Source organism: Saimiri boliviensis, chromosome 5, assembly GCF_048565385.1.
Source record: "Saimiri boliviensis isolate mSaiBol1 chromosome 5, mSaiBol1.pri, whole genome shotgun sequence".
Classification (NCBI taxonomy): domain Eukaryota; kingdom Metazoa; phylum Chordata; class Mammalia; order Primates; family Cebidae; genus Saimiri; species Saimiri boliviensis.
In genome coordinates, this window is record NC_133453.1 from 86922358 (window position 1) to 86941868 (window position 19511).

General features: G+C 38.9%; 1 long non-coding RNA gene across 1 annotated transcript in view; it reads right to left on the reverse strand.

Moving 5' to 3' along the window:
- The window catches only part of LOC141584606 (uncharacterized), a 127389-nt gene continuing 107878 nt past the window's right edge, over positions 1-19511 (reverse strand). The window contains exon 5 of the long non-coding RNA XR_012517756.1: positions 1-498. This is a non-coding gene — a long non-coding RNA (uncharacterized LOC141584606). The remainder of the gene's footprint in view (positions 499-19511) is intronic.

Below are 19511 nucleotides of genomic sequence, written 5' to 3' on the forward strand. Positions count from 1 at the left end.
ATAAAAATCTTTAAGTCATATTTTATCATAATTTTCTTTCATTATTGTTATATGTCATAATTTTCTTTGTTTATTTTATGCCATTTGTATCATCTCTATACCATTTTGTTTCTTATTTTTACATTCATCAGGTTTAAGTAAAACAGTGCATTACCAGTACAACTGGTTTAATATTTGCAAAACATACAAAATTACAAAATAGAGGTGCATACAAAAATACAAAACACAGGTGTAAAAAATACCATAGGAAACATTTTCCCAATTGCAAAACATATCAAAATATATAAACATGTACAAAACATAAATTGCTGTACCAAATCTGTGATAACAGTTGAGATGGTGCACGCGGAGATGGTAGTGCTGCCGGAAGCTGGTCTGCACTGTCGTACGCCCAGCTGGGCAACATTTGCGCTGCCAGACGCGGAGCAGTCATGGCTAGGAATTGTGGTCGTAAAGTCGAATGGTCATAATTTGCATAGGTCGTAAGTCGATCAATGCCTGTAGAACAAATATTGTTAGAGCTAAAGAGAGAGAGAGGCTTCAATGCAAGAGCAGCTGAAGACCTCAACACCATACTTTCAGCATTGGACAGGTATTTCAGACAGACAATCAACAAACAAACATTGGACTTAATCTGTACTACAGACCAAGTGAACCTAATAGGTATTTACAGGACATTTCATCCAACAGCTGCAGAATACACATTATTTTTCCTCAGCACATGTATCATTCTCATGGATAGACCATATGTTAGGTCACAAAACAAGTCTTAAGACATTCCAAAAAACTGAAATAATATCTTCTCTGACCACAGTGAAATAAGAGTAGAAATCAATAAGAAGAGCAGCTTTGGAAATGATATAAACACATGGAAATTAAGCAATATGCTCCTGATATGCTCTTCAATAAAGAAATTAAGAGGGAAATTGAAAATTTTCTTTAAACAAATGATAATGGGAATACAATATACCAAAACCTATGGGATACAGCAAAAGCAGTACTAAGAGGGAAATTTATAGTCATAAATGCCTAAATAAAAAAGAAAAACTTTAAATAAACAACTTAACAATGCATCTTTAAAAATTAGAAGAGCAAAAGCAAACCAAACCCAAAATTATTAGTAGAAAAAAGAAATAATAAAGATTAGAGCAGAAGTAAATGAAATCAAAATGGGGAAAATAATACAAAAGATCAATGAAACTGTAAGTTGGTTCTTTGAAAAGTTAAACAAAATTAACAAAAAAGAAATAATAAAGATTAGAGCAGAAGTAAATGAAATCAAAATGGGGAAAACAATACAAAAGATCAATGAAACTGTAAGTTGGTTCTTTGAAAAGTTAAACAAAATTAACAAACCTTTAGCAGACTAAGAACAAAAAGGAAAAGATCCAAGAAAATAAAATCAGAGATGAATAAGGAGATATTTCAGCTACTTGGAAGGCTGAGCATGAGAATCGCTTCAACCCGGGAGGCAGAGGTTGCAGTGACCTGAGATTGCACCATTATACATAATACAGCAGAAATTCAAATGTCATTAGTGGCTACTATGATTGAATCATGAAGAAATCCAAAACTGAATACACCAATAACAAGTAACAAGATTGAAGCCATAATTTAAAAGTCTCCTAGTAAAGAAAAGCCCATGACCCAATGGCTTCACTGCTGAATTCTAGTAAACATCTGAAGAACTAACATCAATCCTACTTAAACTATTTTAAAAAATGGAGGAGGAGGGAATACTTCCAAACTTGTTCTATGAAGTCAGTATCACCCTAATACCAAAACCAGAAAAAGACATGTAAGAAAAGAAAACTACAGGCCCAAATCTCTGATGAATATTGATGCAAAACTTCCCAACAAAATACTAGCAAACTGAATTCAACAATACATTAAAAAGTAATTCATCATGTCCAAGTGCGATTTATCCCTGGGATACAAGGATGGTTCAACATATGCAAATCAATATGCTACATCACATCAACAGAATGGGACAAAAAGATGCTGAAAAAGCATTTGATAAAATTCAACCATCCCTTCTTAATAAAAAGCCTTTAAAAACCTACATATACCTCAACTTAATAAAAGCTATATATGACAGACCCACAGCTAATATATCATATCATTCTGAATGGGGAAAAACTGAAAGCCTTTCCTCTGGAACATGACAAGGATGCCCACTTTCACCATTGTTACTCAATATATTACTGGAAGTACTAGACAGAGCAATCAAAAAAAAGAAAGAGCATCCAAATTGGAAAGGAAAAAGTCAAATTATCCTTGTTTGCAGATGATATAATCTTGTATTTAGAAAAACCTGAAGATTCCACTAAAAATGTATTAGAACTGATTGAGTGGGTGTGGTGGCTCATGTCTATAATTCCGGCAATTTGGGAGGTTGAGGTGGTTGGATCACCTGAGGTAAGTTTAAGACCAGCCTGGCCAACCTGGCGAAACTCTGCCTCTACTAAAAATACAAAAATTAGCCAGGTGTGGTGGCATGCACCTGTAATCTCAGCTACTCGGGAGGCTGAGGAATAAGAATCATTTGAACCCAGGAGGCAGAGGTTGCAGTGAGCTGAGATTGTGCCATTACACTCTAGCTTGAGCAACAGAGCAAGACTTCATTTCAAAAAAAATAAGAACAAAATAAAATAAAATACAGAATGTAATTGGATTGTTTGTAACTCAAAAGATAAATGCTTGAGGGAATGAATACCCCATTTGACATGATGTGATTATTATGCATTGCATACTCATATGAAAACATCTAATGTACCCCATATACACCTACTATGTATCAACAAAAGTTAAAATTAAAAATTAAAATATATATTTTCCTCATTTTCTTTTTTCTCCTTCTGAAACTTATTCATTTATTTTTCTATGTTCTCTTAACTGTTCTTTCATATTTTTCATATCTTTATCCCTTTGCTGCATTCTATCTGATTTACTTAGACCTTCCAATACAGAAACTCTTTAGACTTGCTCAATCTACTATTTTTCCTATTCATTGAGATTTAAATTTCATTGATGCTATTTTGGTAAAAGTTCTAGTTGAAAGAATTCTAGTAAAAGTTCCCATTCTTTTTCAAGTCTACCTGTGCCCTTTTTTATACTGCTTGTTCTTCAATTTTTGGTTTATAATTCTTCTTGCTATCATTGTTCTTTTCTATAATTTCAAGAGACTTTTGGAAGACGGAAAAGGTGGACATATATTCTGTTCACTCTCTCGATAGTAGCAGTTACTTGCTTTTTTGTTTAATAGTCATTATGATTTTATTTTATTCATTTATTATTTTTTGAGATGGAGTCTTGCTCTGTTGTGCAGGCTGGAGTGCCTTCCAGGTTCAAGCGATTCTCTGGCCTTCGCCTCCCAAGTAGCTGGGACTGCAGGTGCACACCATGATGTGCAGCTAATTTTCTGTATTAATATTTTTAGTAGAGACAGGGTTTCACAGTTTTGGCCAGGTTGGTCTGGAACTCCTGACCACCAGTGATCCGCCTGCCTTGGCCTCCCAAATTGCTGAGATTACAGGTGTGAATCCTAGCTGGACATTATTATGAATTTTAATTATATCTTAATTAAATAATGCAATCTTTATAATTTAAAAAATATTGGTAGATTCCAACCTCTCCAATACCATTGCAGAAAATTATTAACTATTTGTAAATTTTAAAATTCCAGCTCTTATTTAATCAGTATCTCTGAGATAGTACCTTCTTTAGGCCCACATTGAATATCACATCACATAAACATATCCTCCAAATTTGGCAAAAATCCATCTGGGTCATTTTTTAATGATATGAACATAGTAACATAGAAATTTTATTTATGTAAGTTTAATATACTTGTAAATACACACATATAAAGAATGTATTAAAGCTTCTTTTAAAATGGCTTGTACACTAAATAGGCATGTCTCTGTTGGAATCCAGACACACCAAAAATTATAAACCAATGGTGAAGGATGAAAAAATAGGTGAAAATTTGAGGTCTTCTGAACGAGCTCTTAAATATTGGTAGCCACTCCCTGCCTTGCTCCATCAATTGGCCAGTTTAAAGGCCGCTGAATTTGTGAAGGCTGTAATGAGTTATCATCTAGAAGCCATATGAGATGCTCTGGATGCAACTCTTGCAAAAATAAGACAAGACAAAACAAAGACAAATCACAAAATACAAACAACACTGTCACCTATTCTCAACTTCTTCATCCTACATTCCTGTACTGTTTTGCCTCCTAAAAAATCCTCCTTAACAGCCTACCTTATAAATGACTGAATGGAAAGGTCTCATAGCCTATGATATCAACAACAATGGCAGCAACAAAGGAATATACTGCTTGACTAGTAGTGTCCGCTTTTTCTTTTTCTTTTTTTGAAATGGAATCTCACTCTGTCGCCCAGGCTGGAGTGCAGTGGTGCAATCTCAGCTCACTGCAACATCTGCCTCCCACGTTCAAGTGATTCTCCCGCCTCAGCCTCCTGAGCAGCTGAGACTACAGGCACGTGCCACCACATCCAGTTAATATTTGTATTTTTAGTAGAGACAGGGTTTTACCATATTGGCCAGGGTGGTCTCCTGACCTCGTGATCCCCTCACCTCAGCCTCCCAATGTACTGGGATTACAGGTATGAGCCATTGCACCAGGCTTTTTTTTTTTTTTTTTTTTTAGAAAGTGTTTTGTTCTGTCGTTCAGGCTGAAGTACAGTAGTGCGATCTTGGCTCACTGCAACCTCTGGCTCCTAGGCTTCAACTACAGGTTCAAACCACCACTGTGCAGCTAATATTCGTGTTTCTATAGAGATGAGGTTTCTCCGTGTTGCCCAGGCTGGTCTTGAACTCTTGGGCTCAAGTGATCTGCCAGCCTCAGCCTTCCAAAGTATTGGGATTACAGCCATGAACCACTGAGCCCGGCAAATGTCTGCTTTTATGTCAGGAAGTCCTCCCAACTTCCCAACTGAATGTAACTTTTGTCCAGGAGGGCGAGAGTTCCTATGTTGGGCTGCACAGGAAGCCCAGAACGTCCCATCCACACCTGACCTCCTCTGCAGATAAACACAGACTCACAATATCCAGAGCTATTCATCTGGCACCTTTCATCTAAAAAAACAAACCCTTTGAAAAAAATATTTTTTTAAAACAAGAAAGCCCAAATGAAGCCTTTTTGTTTCTAGCTGCATCCACTTCAACTAGAAAAAACTACTCTAGGGGAGCAAGAAAGAGAATCAGTTGGAGTAAAATGCAGTTCCACAGGTACATATTACATATCCGACTCAACAATTTTATTTACTTTTCTTATTTGTTCTTTGGGAGAGTTAATTTTTAGGGAACAAATGTAAATTTCTTTCTTACAAGAACAAAGGAGGCTTGTCATCCTACGTGAGTTAATCAAATATTCTGAAATCTCCCATCCTTTCTTCCCTCTCTTGTTTAACGCAAATACATGAGAAATTGCCTCTTCCCCACCCAGACACAGGGTCTTGCTCTGTCACCCCGGCTGGAGTACACTGGCGGCCTTATAGCTCACTGCAGCCTCAACCTACAGGCATGAGCCATTGCACCTGGTCAGCTTCTTCTTTCTTCTTTCTCGACTTGCAGTTTATACTCTTTTTTTTTTTTTTTTTTTTTTTTTTGAGACGGAGTTTCGCTCTTGTTACCCAGGCTGGAGTGCAATGGCGTGATCTCGGCTCACTGCAGCCTCCGTCTCCTGGGTTCAGGCAATTCTCCTGCCTTGGCCTCCTGAGTAGCTGAGATTACAGGCACGTGCCACCATACCCAGCTAATTTTTTTGGTATTTTTAGTAGAGACGGGGTTTCACCATGTTGACCAGGATGGTCTCGATCTCTTGACCTCGTGATCCACCCGCCTTGGCCTCCCAAAGTGCTGGGATTACAGGCTTGAGCCACCGCGCCTGGCCTTGCAGTTTATACTCTTAAAGCCAGTAGCCTCATAAGATCACGTGCTTGGTGGACTGGAGCCCTGTCTCTCTTGCTTATTGAGTGATCTAGGGAAAATTCGTTAACTTCTTCAAGTCTCAGTTTCTACATGTATAAAATGGAAATAAGTACTTATGCCACGAGGTTTTTGCTTTGTTTTGTTTTTGTTTTTTTTGAGACAGAGTCTCACTCTGTCACCCAGGCTGGAGTGCAGTAGCATGATCTCTGCTTACTGCAACCTCTGCCTCCAAGGTTTAAGTGATTCTCTTGCCTCAGCCTCCCTAGTAGCTGCGATTGTAGGTGTCCACCATCATGCCCGGTTAATTTTTATATTTTTAGTATAGACAGGGTTTCACCATGTTGGCCAGGCTGGTCTTGAACCCCTGACCTCAGGTGATCCACCTGCCTTGGCCTCCCAAAGTGCTGGGATTACAGACATGAGCCACCTCACCCAGCCTGAGTTAATTGTTAAGATTAAGGAAAATAATTTATGTAAACCAACCATCAGCATCATGTCTCATGTATGCTAGGTGTTCAGTAAGAGATTTTTCCTCCTTATGTTCTTCTTTCAAGGTGGTAATGGATTTAATCTTGGACCTATTATTGAAGAAATAATTTTTGTTTTGTTTTGGTTTGAGATGGAGTCTCGCTCTTTTGCCCAGGCTGGAGTGCAGTTGTGCGATCTCAGCTCACTGCAATCTTTCCCTCCAGGGTTCAAGCCATCCTCATGCCTCAACCTCCCGAGTAGCTGGGATTACAGGCATGCACCACTATGCCCGGCTAATTTTTGTATTTTTAGTAGAGACAGGGTTTCATCATGTTGGCCAGGCTGGTCTCATACTCCTGACCTCAGGTGATCTGCCTGCTTTGTCCTCCCAAAGTTCTGGGATTTTAAGTGTGAGCCACCGCGCCTGGCCTGAAGGAATACAATTTTCTGCAGTACCTGAATGGATAAAGGAGAATATGTAAACGCAAAGTGTTTCAAATAACAGGAAGATATATTTACATAAAATAGAATATGCTTTGGTAGGTAGTCATGAGTGCTTCCTAATGTCCTTGTTCTTCCAATGATGCAACTTCATTCTGGTCACTCAATGTGATAGTAACCACAAAGCTAATGCCACTGTCAAAGATATCCAAACAGGCTAGGCATGATGCCTCATGCCTGTAAAATCCCAGCATTTTGGGAGGCTGAGGCAGGTGGATCATGAGATCAGGAGTTTCAGACCAGCCCGAACATACAGATTCCCATATGCCTTCCCTAGAAATTCCAATTCAGTAGGTCTAGGGTGAGCCCTGGAATTCATATGTTTAAGAAAAATTCCAGGTGGTTCCCATTTCAGACAAGTTTAGGAAACACTGATTAATTGCTTGGGACGGGGAAGTGAGTCATCTGCAATTAAACAATAATGCCTATACTTAAGGAGCAATGCCAAGTTATTTTAAAGCTATTGAATAATGATAGCACATACACTGCTCTAAAGATTGTATTCACTGTTATTTCAACCAAAGAAATTGTTCATTTAAAAATATATTTATTCAGTTTTTTTAAAGTTCTTAAAAATGTCATCAGTTCTCGTATTTGCATTTGCTATGCGTTTTAGGTTTTAGAGGAGAATAAGGCATAACTGATTTAATTATGTAAGTTGCTCAGTTACATAATTACTGAGTAGGAGGCAGCTATGTCAGGTATCTAAATATTGAGGTGAAATTTTGGTTATGCAGATCTTTTCCTGACCCCTCAATTCATATTTATATCCAAAAATAGACAATAGATGCCAAAGATTACATTTCTGCATAGAAGAAATTAAATATCTAACAACTGAATGTTGCTTAGACAATTTTGATTTTATCAGATTAATTGTACTATTGTACAATTGTAAATGTTTACCGCATTCTGTCAGTCTAGTTGCAATCATTTTCTGTACAAAATTAAGATCAAAGAAAAGTTTACTGATGGAAGGAAAGGGGAGAGGGCTGGGCAACTAATTAGTAGAACTTAAAGATCTTTCTCAAAGGATCAAGCTCTTTGCCTGAACTGTAATCACCAGTCACAAACATCTGCAGAGCTCATCCTCTCTCAAGAGTGTGAACTCCACTAACCTCATGCATCTATCTATATAGTACTAGAAAAGTGTTGAGAACAGGGGCCAGATAGGTCTGTCGTAGCTCCAATTCTCATGGCCTCTTTGCTTTGTTCTGTTGATTTTAGGGTAGGAGGTCTTTGTTAAGACTCTTTTTTATTTTTGAGACAGAATCTCACTCTGTTGCCCAGGCTAGAGTGCAGCGGCACAATCTCAGCTCACTGCAACCTCCCGGGTTCAAGCGATTCTCCTACCTCAGCCTTCGTGTAGCTGGAATTACAGGTGTGCACCACCATACCCGGCTAATTTTTGTATTTTTAGTAGAGACAGGCTTTCACTATGTTGGCCAGGCTGATCTCAAACTCCTGACACTCTGGTGAGCCACCTGCCTCAGCCTCCCAAAGTGCTGGGATTACAAGTGTGAGCTACTGCGCCTGGCCTGCTAGGACTCTTCAAGAAACCATTCAAAATATTGAATTGAAATCCATGAGAAAGAGGCAAGCCCCCAAAGCAAAAAGAAAAATGTATATAATCATATGTATATGTAATTTTTTTCTTAAATCACTATTGCACTGATAATGATTAAAAGTGTGTGTTCAGGCCAGATGTGATGGCTTACACCTGTAATCCCAGCACTTTGGGAGGCGGACGCAGGAGGATCAAATGTTTTAATTAGCCAGGGTTGGGCACAGTGGCTCATGCCTGTAGTTCCCAGTACTTTGGGAGGCTGAGGCAGGAGGATGCTCTGAGCCCAGAAGTTCAAGACGAGACTGGACAACATGGCAAGACCCAGCCTCTATAAAAATAAAAAATAAAATTAGCTGGGTGTAGTGGCATACAACTGTGGTCTCAGCTACTCAGCATTGCTTATTGGAAAAACATCCCAAAATTAAATTGACAGCTAACAGAGTTTTGTTTTGTTTTTTGAGACAGGATGTCGCTCTTTTTCGAAGGCTGGAATACAGTGGCACAATCTTGGCTCACTGCAGCCTCAACATTGCAGGTTCAGGCGATCTTCCCACCTTGTCTTTCCCAGTAGCTGGGACTATAGGTACAAACCACAGTGCCTGGCTAACTTTAAAGAAGAATTTTTTTTGTAGAGGCAGGGTCTCACTACATTGCTCAGACTAGTCTGAAACTCCTAGGCTCAAGCAATCCTCCCACCTCAGCCCTTCAAAGTGCTGAAATTACAGGTGTGAGCCACCATGTCCAGGCTAGAACTTTAGTAATGGCCTATGATTGCTTAGGTCCATAAAGAAAACACAAGGCCAAGGTTAACCATGACAATAATAATAAATAATTTACCTTGAATGCTAACTGTGGGGAAGCCAGAAAATTAAGTGGATTATATATGATATATTTAATACTTATTACCACCATATCAGTTAGGTTTTATTTTTACTGCTACTTTGCAGATGAGGAAACTGACGCATAGTGTTGAAATTTGCCTTCACGAAGAATGTCCACTAAGAGCTCACCCACTATGTCTGGTGCCTCTGGACTGGCTGGTATATTTAAAAGAAGTGGCTGTTTCTCACCCTTCATCATTACTCCTGTCTTTGGGTGACTATCAGTTGCTAAGTCAGTGAAATGGATATTACCACATGAAAGGAGTTAGGACATTACCACACTCAGGCCAGAGAAGCATATTTTACATTCCCAGGCCTCTTGCTCTCCAAGTGTGGGCATGCTCCCTGGTTCCATTTCAGTCCTCCCCTTTCTCCCTACACCACGCCCTGCTTCTGCTTCCAAGCCACACCCTGGGACTGCTTCTATCATGATAGGAAGTATGCAGGGAACTTTTAGATAAGACAGAACTACCATCAGAATCAGGATCTCTTTCTTTCTTGTCACATTTTTTATCTGTAATTCTTGACTGTCCTGACTCCCGTGGCCTTCTGCTCAGTCTCAATCACTGCCTTGCCCCGACTTGTGGAATTAATTCTGTTTTCTCACTGGGACTGTTTACTTGTCTAGCTCTAGTTTCCTATGATCACAGCTTCCTAGGAAACCCCAGGTCCATCTGCTCCCCAAACCAGCATATTTTGATTTCCTACCTCTGCCTCACCCTTCATCCTAGTTTGTGACCCTGTATACTCGACCTTTTGCCACTTATGGTCCTGGCATCAGCAGCTCCGTCTTGACCTTCCCCACTATGGCAAATAGTATCATTCTCCTCCCATTTACCAAAGCTCACATCTTGGAATTCTGCTTGACTCTATCTCTTTTTTAGTTATCTTAGCTTTTCTTTGTTTTCACATGTTCCAGCCACCTTGCCTTGGTCTGGATTATAGATACAGCTTCCTGCTTTTGTTATCAGAAAGAGGTCCCAAACCAGCCCCCAGGAGAGGGTTCTTAGGTCTCATGCAAGAAAGAATTCAAGGTAAATCCATAAAGTGAAAGCAAGTTTATTAAGAAAATAAAGAAACAAAGGAATGGCTACTCCATAGGCAGAGCAGCAGCATGGGCTGCTCAGCAGCTTATACTTATTGTTACTCCTTGATTACATGCTAAACAAGGGGTGGATTATTCATGAATTTTCTGGGAAAGGGGTGGGCAAATCCCATATTGCTATGGCATTTGTAAACTGTCACAGTGCTGGTGGGAGTCTCTATGCATGCTAATACATTATAATTAGCATATAATGAGCAGTGGGGACCACCAGAGGTCACTTTCGTCACCATCTTGGTTTTGGTGGAATTTGGTCGACTTCTTTACTGCATGCTGTTTTATCAGCAAGGTCTTTGTGACCTGTATCTTGTACTGACCTCCTGTCTCATCCTGGGACTAAGAATTCCAAGCCTCCTGGAGATGCAGCCCAGTAGGTCCCAGCCTTATTTTACCCAACCTCTATTCAAGATGGAGTTGCTCTGGTTCAAATGTCTCTGACACTTTGAATCTCTTCTCACTTCAGAACATCCCAATTGGAGGCTCTAGGATAAAAAAATCTCAGCTCACATTGTCATTAGGCCAGTTGTTTTCTTATGCTTCTGTTGAATCAGAGCTAAACTCTTCAGGATTCAAGGCAATATGCTAACTGGTTTCCCTTTTCCTGGACCTTAACTCTTCTTCCCAGATATAGCTATCTCTTGGTGATCTCTTGGTAAGTCTCCAGGCTCCTGCTCATCTTGGAGCTCAAACATAACTGTTTGACAAAGTCTTTCTTGATAAAACTCATCTCTTCCTACTACTTCATATACCTTCTAAATCCCAAGCAAAGAAACTCATTTTTTGCATTACCTTGAATATGTTTATGTTGTCTAGATGTCACACACACACACATTTTAAATCTTTCCATCTACTTTTTTAAGTTCTAGCTGTAGTATAATGTGCTTCACACTATGGTTCACATACATCTGTATTTGAATCATCTAAAATGCTTTATGAGAATGCCAATTATTAGCCTCATCTTGAGTGTTTATATGGTAAGCCCGAGAAGTATACATTTTTTTTTTTCTTTTGAGATGGAGTCTTGCTCTGTTGCCCAGGCTAGAGTGCAGTGATGCAATGTTGGCTGACTACAATCTCTGCATCCCAGTTTCAAGTGATTCTCCTACCTTAGCCTCCCGAGTAGCTGGGATTACAGGCACAAGTCACCACACCTGACTGATTTTTTTGCATTTTTGGTAGAGACAGTGTTTCACTATTTTGGCCAGGCTGGTCTCAAACCCCTGACCTCAGGTGATCCATCCACCTCAGCCACCCAAAGTGGGATTACAGGCATAAGCCACCACACCATGCCAAAGTGTGCATTTTTAACAAGCTAGGTAGTTCTTGTGCATAGAGTTTGGGACCCATTATACTGGAAGAATAGATATTAGAATGGTAGTGGGGCGTGTGTGTGTGTGTGTGTGTGTGTGTGTGTGTGTGTGTGTGTGTGTGTATGTGTGTGTTTAATACTCCAGATACTTTCAATTGTAGGCTTGGCACATGGAAGATTCTCATTAAATGCTTGTTGGATTAAGGAATGAATAGATCTAACTTTGGAAGGAAATCTAGTCATGGGAAATCTTTACTACTCTATAGAAATATTTGCAATTTTCACTAAACATGCCCATAATACTAACTTCGATTAATATAATCCACATATCCTCATGAGTTAAGCTACATAAATCTCCTTTGGATTTTGCTTCTTAATAAAATAATATAATTTTAATTTACTTGGGTTGTGATGAACTATCATATCAAATTGGTTCAAAACTCTCAAGGTGTTTGTTCTTTAATATATTTTAGATTATATTCATCTTGGGTGGAAGCTAGAAAAATTCTCTCCAGTTATAACTAGAAACAAATACTAAAATGATTGTATAAGCCAAGTAAATATTGTTATGGGGCACTTACAGAGATCTAGTATTCTAACATATTGTTAGTTCAACAAATATTTACTGTAAACATTCAGTTTATTATTGCCAGCAGTACAAAGAAGATGCCAGTAATTTTCTATTTCTCCATGGGAATATTAATATCTTGACTTCTTCATTTAATTAGTTTTGGTGGGGTTTTTTGCTCCCTAGTCTTGACCCACTTAATGGTGGTCAAATCCAGGTAGACACTTTTGATTGTTGACTTTTTTTTTGAGACAGTCTCACTCTGTCACCAAGGCTGGAGTGTAATGGTGTGATCTCAGCTCACTGAACCTCTGCCTCCCAGATTCAAACAATTCGTCTGCCTTAGCCTCCAGAGCATCTGTGATTACAGGAGCCTGCCACCTCTCTAGCTAGTTTTTGTATTTTTAATAGAGAGAGGGTTTCACCATGTTGGCCAGGCTAGTCTCAAACTCCTCACCTCAAGTGAGCCACCCACCTCGGCCTCCCAAAGTGCTGGGATTACAAGCCAGAGGCACTGTGCCCAGCCTGATTGCTGACTTTAAAAGACCTCTAATTCACAGAGCTTCTATCAGCATAACTCACTAATACCTAAGCTTCACTCCAATTTATGTCTTTCTGACAGATGTTGCCTTGATCTCTTTGCTAACCTTACTTTGACTTGGAGCATACGAAAGGGCAATGGAACAAAGGCGATATGATTGTGAGCTTTAAATATAGTACATTATTGCTCTTAATTTTTACACTGACTTTATGAGGCAGACAATTTTTCTCCCCATATTATAGAAGAGATATTTGAGGCCAATAGTAGAGGAATAATTGCACCAAGTCATATATCCAAGAAGTGGAAGAACCAGGGCTCAATTTCCCATTTCTTTGGTCCCTAGACTCATCTACTTTTTACTACACTATGTTGCTTCATCACTGTATTTTGCCATTTCTTAAATACTTTTCCACCCTCTCCCTGGGATGTGGGTCTTGCCCTTGGCCATATGTTGAACTCCCTATCCAGAACTGGTCTCACTTGGAGGTTTCCTAGCAATCAGATGCCCTGCTCATGTCACTCAGCAACCCTCCCTTCTAGCCCTTGCCAGCTATGTCTTCCTAGTCAGTCTTACCCAAATTTAGGCAACAGAGCACCACTCACAGAACCAAAGCAATAATATGCTCTTCTTTGATGACTTCCACGTGTCTTATTGTGGAAATGACATGGGTATTTGTTGAAAACAAATTGTTTAAGCCAACTTAAACAACAAAGTTGTTTAAGCCAACGGCAGTGGCTTAAACAAAAAGGGGCTTATTTTTCTGATACAGCAAGATGTCTAGAGGTAGATATTTGCAAATGACACTGCGGTGATTTTACAGCTGATGTCTCTGCAATTCTCCTGACCTTTTCCTCCCTGACAATGGCAAGACAGCTGCTGTATCTCCAGCTATTGTATCCACATTCAAGACCAAATTAAAGAGGGAGGCCAACTGTTAGCTGTATTTCTTCCTATTTATCATTTCCCAGAGCATATCCACCTTCACATACCCAAAGACCTTGTTGAATAGACTGGGTCACAAGGTCCACACTCAGCCATTAAAAATACAGAGAAGGCATGGGAAAATCAATTAATGTAATCCATCATATCAACAGGTTAAAGAAGAAAAATCACATTGATGTAAAACGTTTGATAAAACTTAACTCCTGGCCGGGCGCGGTGGCTCAAGCCTGTAATCCCAGCACTTTGGGAGGCCGAGGCGGGTGGATCACGAGGTCGAGAGATTGAGACCAACCTGGTCAACATGGTGAAACCCCGTCTCTACTAAAAAAATACAAAAAATTAGCTGGGCATGGTGGTGCGTGCCTGTAATCCCAGCTACTCAGGAGGCTGAGGCAGGAAAATTGCCTGAACCCAGGAGGTGGAGGTTGCGGTGAGCCAAGATCGCGCCATCGCACTCCAGCCTGGGTAACAAGAGCAAAACTCCGTCTCAAAAAAAAAAAAAACAAAAAAAAAAACCTTAACTCCATTCGTGATAAAAACTCTCAGCAAACTAAGAATAAGGAAAACTTCCCAACTGGACAAAGAATATTATCTACAAAAAACCTACAGCTAACATCATTCTTAATAGTGAGATATTAGAAGATTTCCTGATAAGATCAGGAACAAGACAAAGACATATATGTTTTTGCCACTCCTTTTCAATACTGGAAATCCTACCCAATGAGGTAGGACAAGAAGGGGCAATAAAAGGTATACATATTGGGTGGAAAAATGCTGTCTTTGTTTGCAGATGATATAATCACCTACATAGAAAATCTGAAAGAATTGACGAAAATACTCCTGAAACTAATAAGCAATTATTAATAAGAAATTAGGTTACAGGATACAAAGTTTATATGGAAAAGTCCATTGTTTTCCTATAAACGAAATGAATATGGGAGATGAACAGGTAACTCAATAGTAATGAACAAGTAGAATTTGAAGTTAAAAACACAATATCGCACTAGCACCATAAAAAAATGAGGTACTTAGGTATAAATCTAACAAAATGTGTACTAGTAGGAAGTACACATAGGTATTAGGAGGAAAATTACAAAACTTTGATGAACGAGATCAAATAAGATCTAAATAGAGAGATATTCAATTTTCACGGATAGAAAGACTCAACAGATGTCAGCTCTTGCCAACTTGATTTATAGATTCTATGCATTCTTAATCAAAATCCCAACAAATTATTTTACGACTATTGATAAACTGATTGCAAAGTTCATATAGAGAAGCAAAAGACCCAGAATAGCCAACATTAAATAACAGTTAGAGGACTGACATTATCCAATTTCAATACTTACTATACAGTTATAACAATCAAGACAGTGTGATATCGGTGAAAGAATAGACAAATAGATCATGGAATAGAATCGAGAGCCCAGAATAGCCCCGAATAAATATAGTCAACTGATTTTTGACAAAAAAGGAAAGGCAATACAATAAAGAATAGATAGTCTTTTTAACAAATGGTGCTAGAACAACTGGACATCTATATGCAATAAATAAATAAATATAGACACAGCCCTTATACCATTCACGATAGTTAACTCAAAATCGACCACATACTTAGATGTGAAACACAAAATTATTAAGCTCCTAGAAGATAACACAGGAAAAAATATAGATGACCTTGGGTATGGTGGTGAGTTTTTAGATGCAACACTAACAACATGATCCATGAAAGAAATAACTGATAAGCCAAACTTCATTAAAATTAAAAACTTCTGCTTTGTGAAAACAAAGAGAATGCTAAGACAAGTCACAGGCTGGGAGAAAATATTTGCAAAAGATGTATCTGATACAGGAGGAACATAATTTGTATATATTATCCAAGATATACAAAGAACTTGTAAAACTCAACAATAAGAAAATGAACAACTTGATTTTTAAAATGGGCAAAAGACTTGAATAGGCACCTCACCAAAAAAGGTATACAGAGGGCAGGTAAGCATATGAAACGGTAAACAACAGCATATATCATTAAGGACATGCCAATTAGAACAATAAGATGTCCCTATACTTCTGTTTAAACAATCAAAACCCAAAACACTAACAATATCAAATGCCAGCAAGGATGTGGAACAACGGGAACTCTCATTCACAGCTGAGGGGAATGCAAAACGGTACAGTCACTTTGGAAGAAAGTTTGGCAATTTCTTAAAAGCTGAGTCATCCAATTCAGCAGTCTCACACTCCTTGGTATTTACTCAAAAGAACTGAAATCTTTTGTCCACACAAACACCTGCATGCAAATGTGTATAGCAGCTTTCTTCATAATTGCTAAAACTTACAAGCAATTAAGATGTCCTTTAATAGGTGAATGGATAAATAAACTGTGCTACATCCAGATAATGAAATAATTATTATTCAGTGCCATAGAAATGAACTATTGAGCCATGAAAAGACATGGGAGAAACTTAAACACATGTTACTCAGTGAAAGAAACAATTCTGAAAAGTCTACATCCTGTTTGTCACTAACCATATAACATTCTGGAAAAGTAAAATCATGGAAATAGTAAAAAGATTAGTGACTGTCAGGGATTATGAAGAGGGAGGGTTAAATAAGCAGAACACAGGATTTTTAGAACAGTGAAATACTCTATATGATACTACAATGGTGGATACATGTCATTTTACATTTGTCGAAACCTATAGAATTTATAACACTAAGAGTGAACGCTAATGTTAACTATGGACTGCGGGTAATAAGGATGTGTCAGTGTTGGGTCATCAGTTATAACAAATGTGCCACTGTGGTGTGGGATGTCGTACGGTTGGGGAGAAGGAGTGTATAGGGATGCTCTCTACCTTTGCTCAGTTTTGCCGTGAACCTAAAACTGCTCTAAAAAGTAAAAGCTATTTTTTTAAAAGGCAGAGAAAGGATTATCATGATTGACATTGAACAATCATCAATATTTGGCTTAGGTTTGGGATCACTGAAGCCCTGAAGTAAATTGGAGTTTTGTTAGCAAGGAAGAAAGAGGAGATATTTCCAACTAAGACTTTTTTTAGCATATAAATATCCCTGACAATGCTATTGTAATTCCTGTTGTTTCACTGGATATTTTAGAGGCAACTAACAGCGTGTGTCTGAGTACAAATGCTTCTCAGTGATTTCCAATTCTTAGTACTAAATGGAGGCTTTCCTGGCCTCCCTGCCACCTGCTCTGACCCAGCCTCTCTCTGCTTCATTTTTGTTGACAGTCAGGGTTCCAAGTACAGCCTGCAGCTGTGGGACTGCAGCCATAGGTGACAGTAGGAGGGGTGGGAATTAAATGGAAGGCCTTGATCTTAATAGCACTGGGACATAAAAACATGTTTTTATCTTTGTTTGAATGAAATCTTACAAGGAAGTTTAACCAAACAAAATACCATCACAGTTGCTTGCCTGAATCTAGGGTGAGGGGGGAGCAGAGCAGCTCCCCTAAACTCTTCTAGAACAGTTAAAACACTGGCTGGAAACGAAAGCTTGCCAGAGCTGACTTTTCGTTAAGTCTGAGAAAGTTAAAATGGGCTGGGCACAGTGGCTCATGCCTGTAATCCCAGCACTTTGGGAGGCCAAGGCGGGTGGATCATATGAAGTCAGGAGTTCAAGACCAGCCTGGCCAACACGGTGAAACCCCATCTCTACTAAAAATACAAATATTAGCCGAGTGTGGTGGCAAGTGCCTGTAGTCCCAGCTATTCGGGAGGCTAAGTCAGGAGAATTGCTTGAACCTGGGAGAGAGGTTGCAGGAAGCCGAGATCGTGCCATTGCACTCCAGCCTGGGCGACAAGAAGGAAAAAAAAAAAGAGAGAGAGAGAGAAATAGACATTACTCTGCCCTTTGGTAGTTATAAAATGACCAGCAATGTTGTTGAATATAGAAATATATATGGCGATTACATTAAAATGTTCATGTATGTGGATTTTGTTTAGTTGAAGTTAGAACTTAACCCAATATCCTTTAAAAGGAAAGAACAGCATCACATTAATTAATGGGAATTTATGCATACACTCCTATTATAACAAACCCTGACTGCTTGTTTAAACCAGTCTTTTAGGTTTATTATAGTGATCAGAGTAATGTGTCGGAATTTCACATGTGAGTGTGTGAATAACACGAGTTTTAACATTCCTCAGCAGAGTCCTATTCTTGTGCAGTACTTTTACAGAATAGCAATTTTCACAAAGGCATAGCATTTCTTTCAACGCAGAAACATAAATTGACCTCGAATCTTTGGCAGACCTAATATTCCTTCTTTATATGACATTAGTCTAAGTTCATGCTTTTTTAAAAAAACTTTTTATCAGGCAGCCCCCTGAATCACAGCAGATTCAGAAAAACTCCATAAGTTCATGCTTTAACTGATATGTTTTAATTACGTTTAAACCAACTTGTAAACCTGATATTGTCCCCTCGTCTCTGTGGTAGATAACGGACCATCACGAACTGTAAACTAGAGTGTTATATTCTCTCTAGGTCCCATTTCTGTTTCCCATTTTCCTACTTTCTTCATTTCCTCATACCTCTAAAAATATCCAAATGGAATTAAAGCCATGTAAGAAACTTTTTCCTTGGTGGTTTTTTCTAATAATGACTTTTTCTTCTGGATATAAATATGCTTCAACATGACATTATTGTAATCTCTATTTTCTTTTTTTTAGACAGAGTCTCACTCTGTGGCCCAGGCTGGAGTGCAGTGGCACGATCTCCGCTCACTGCAACCTCTCCTCCCCACCCCAGGTTGAAGCGATTCTCATGCCTCAGACTCCAGAGTAGCTGGGACTACAGGTGTGTGCCACCATGCTGGCTAATTTTTGTGTTTTCAGTAGAGACAGGGTTTTACTATGTCTGCCAGGCTGGTCTCAAATTCCTGATTTCAAGTGACCTGCCCTCCTCCGCCTCCCAGAGTGCTGGGATTACAGGCATGAGCCACCATGTCCAGTCAGTAATCTCTATTATAAGTATTGTTTCTAATAAAGACATATTTCTTAAAACAAAACAAAACCCAAAAAACTTATATATGTGCTGCCATCAGAGGAGTCCTTTGCAGCGGATGGTTAATTTGTTCAGTTATCCACAGGTATTGGTTGAGTATTTACTATGCTCCAGGTACTCTGGGAGCTGAACTCTTATCCTTAGAAGTTCACAGACAGCAGAAGACACAGATTGTAAATTACATGCTCTGACTTGACATATGCCATGATAGAAATCTAACGCAATATGCACACCCTCAAGAGTGACAAGCACGCCTCACAGGAGATGCATCTGAACTAAATTTTGAAGACTGCTTAGCAAAGCCCTATATCCTAGCTGGGATTTAGGAGCAGAGGTTCAGTTCTTGGGTAGTAGAAGAGCTCACCTGAGTTCCAGTCCTAGTGGGAAGCTGAAATGCCAAACTTAGAGAAACAAGAACTTTGAATGGGGCATAGATAGTATCTCTATGTAGCACTGTTCAGCCACCAAAAAATATGTTTGTCCTCTAATCATTCATTTAAGAAATATTTATTGAGTCTGTTTATTTATTGAACACTGTTTGCAGCAGTGTTCTATGTGCCAGGAATACAGCATTGAGCAAAACAGATATAAATCCTCACCCTAGTGGAACTTAAAATGAGGAAATAGTATTAAATACTTGAGAAAAT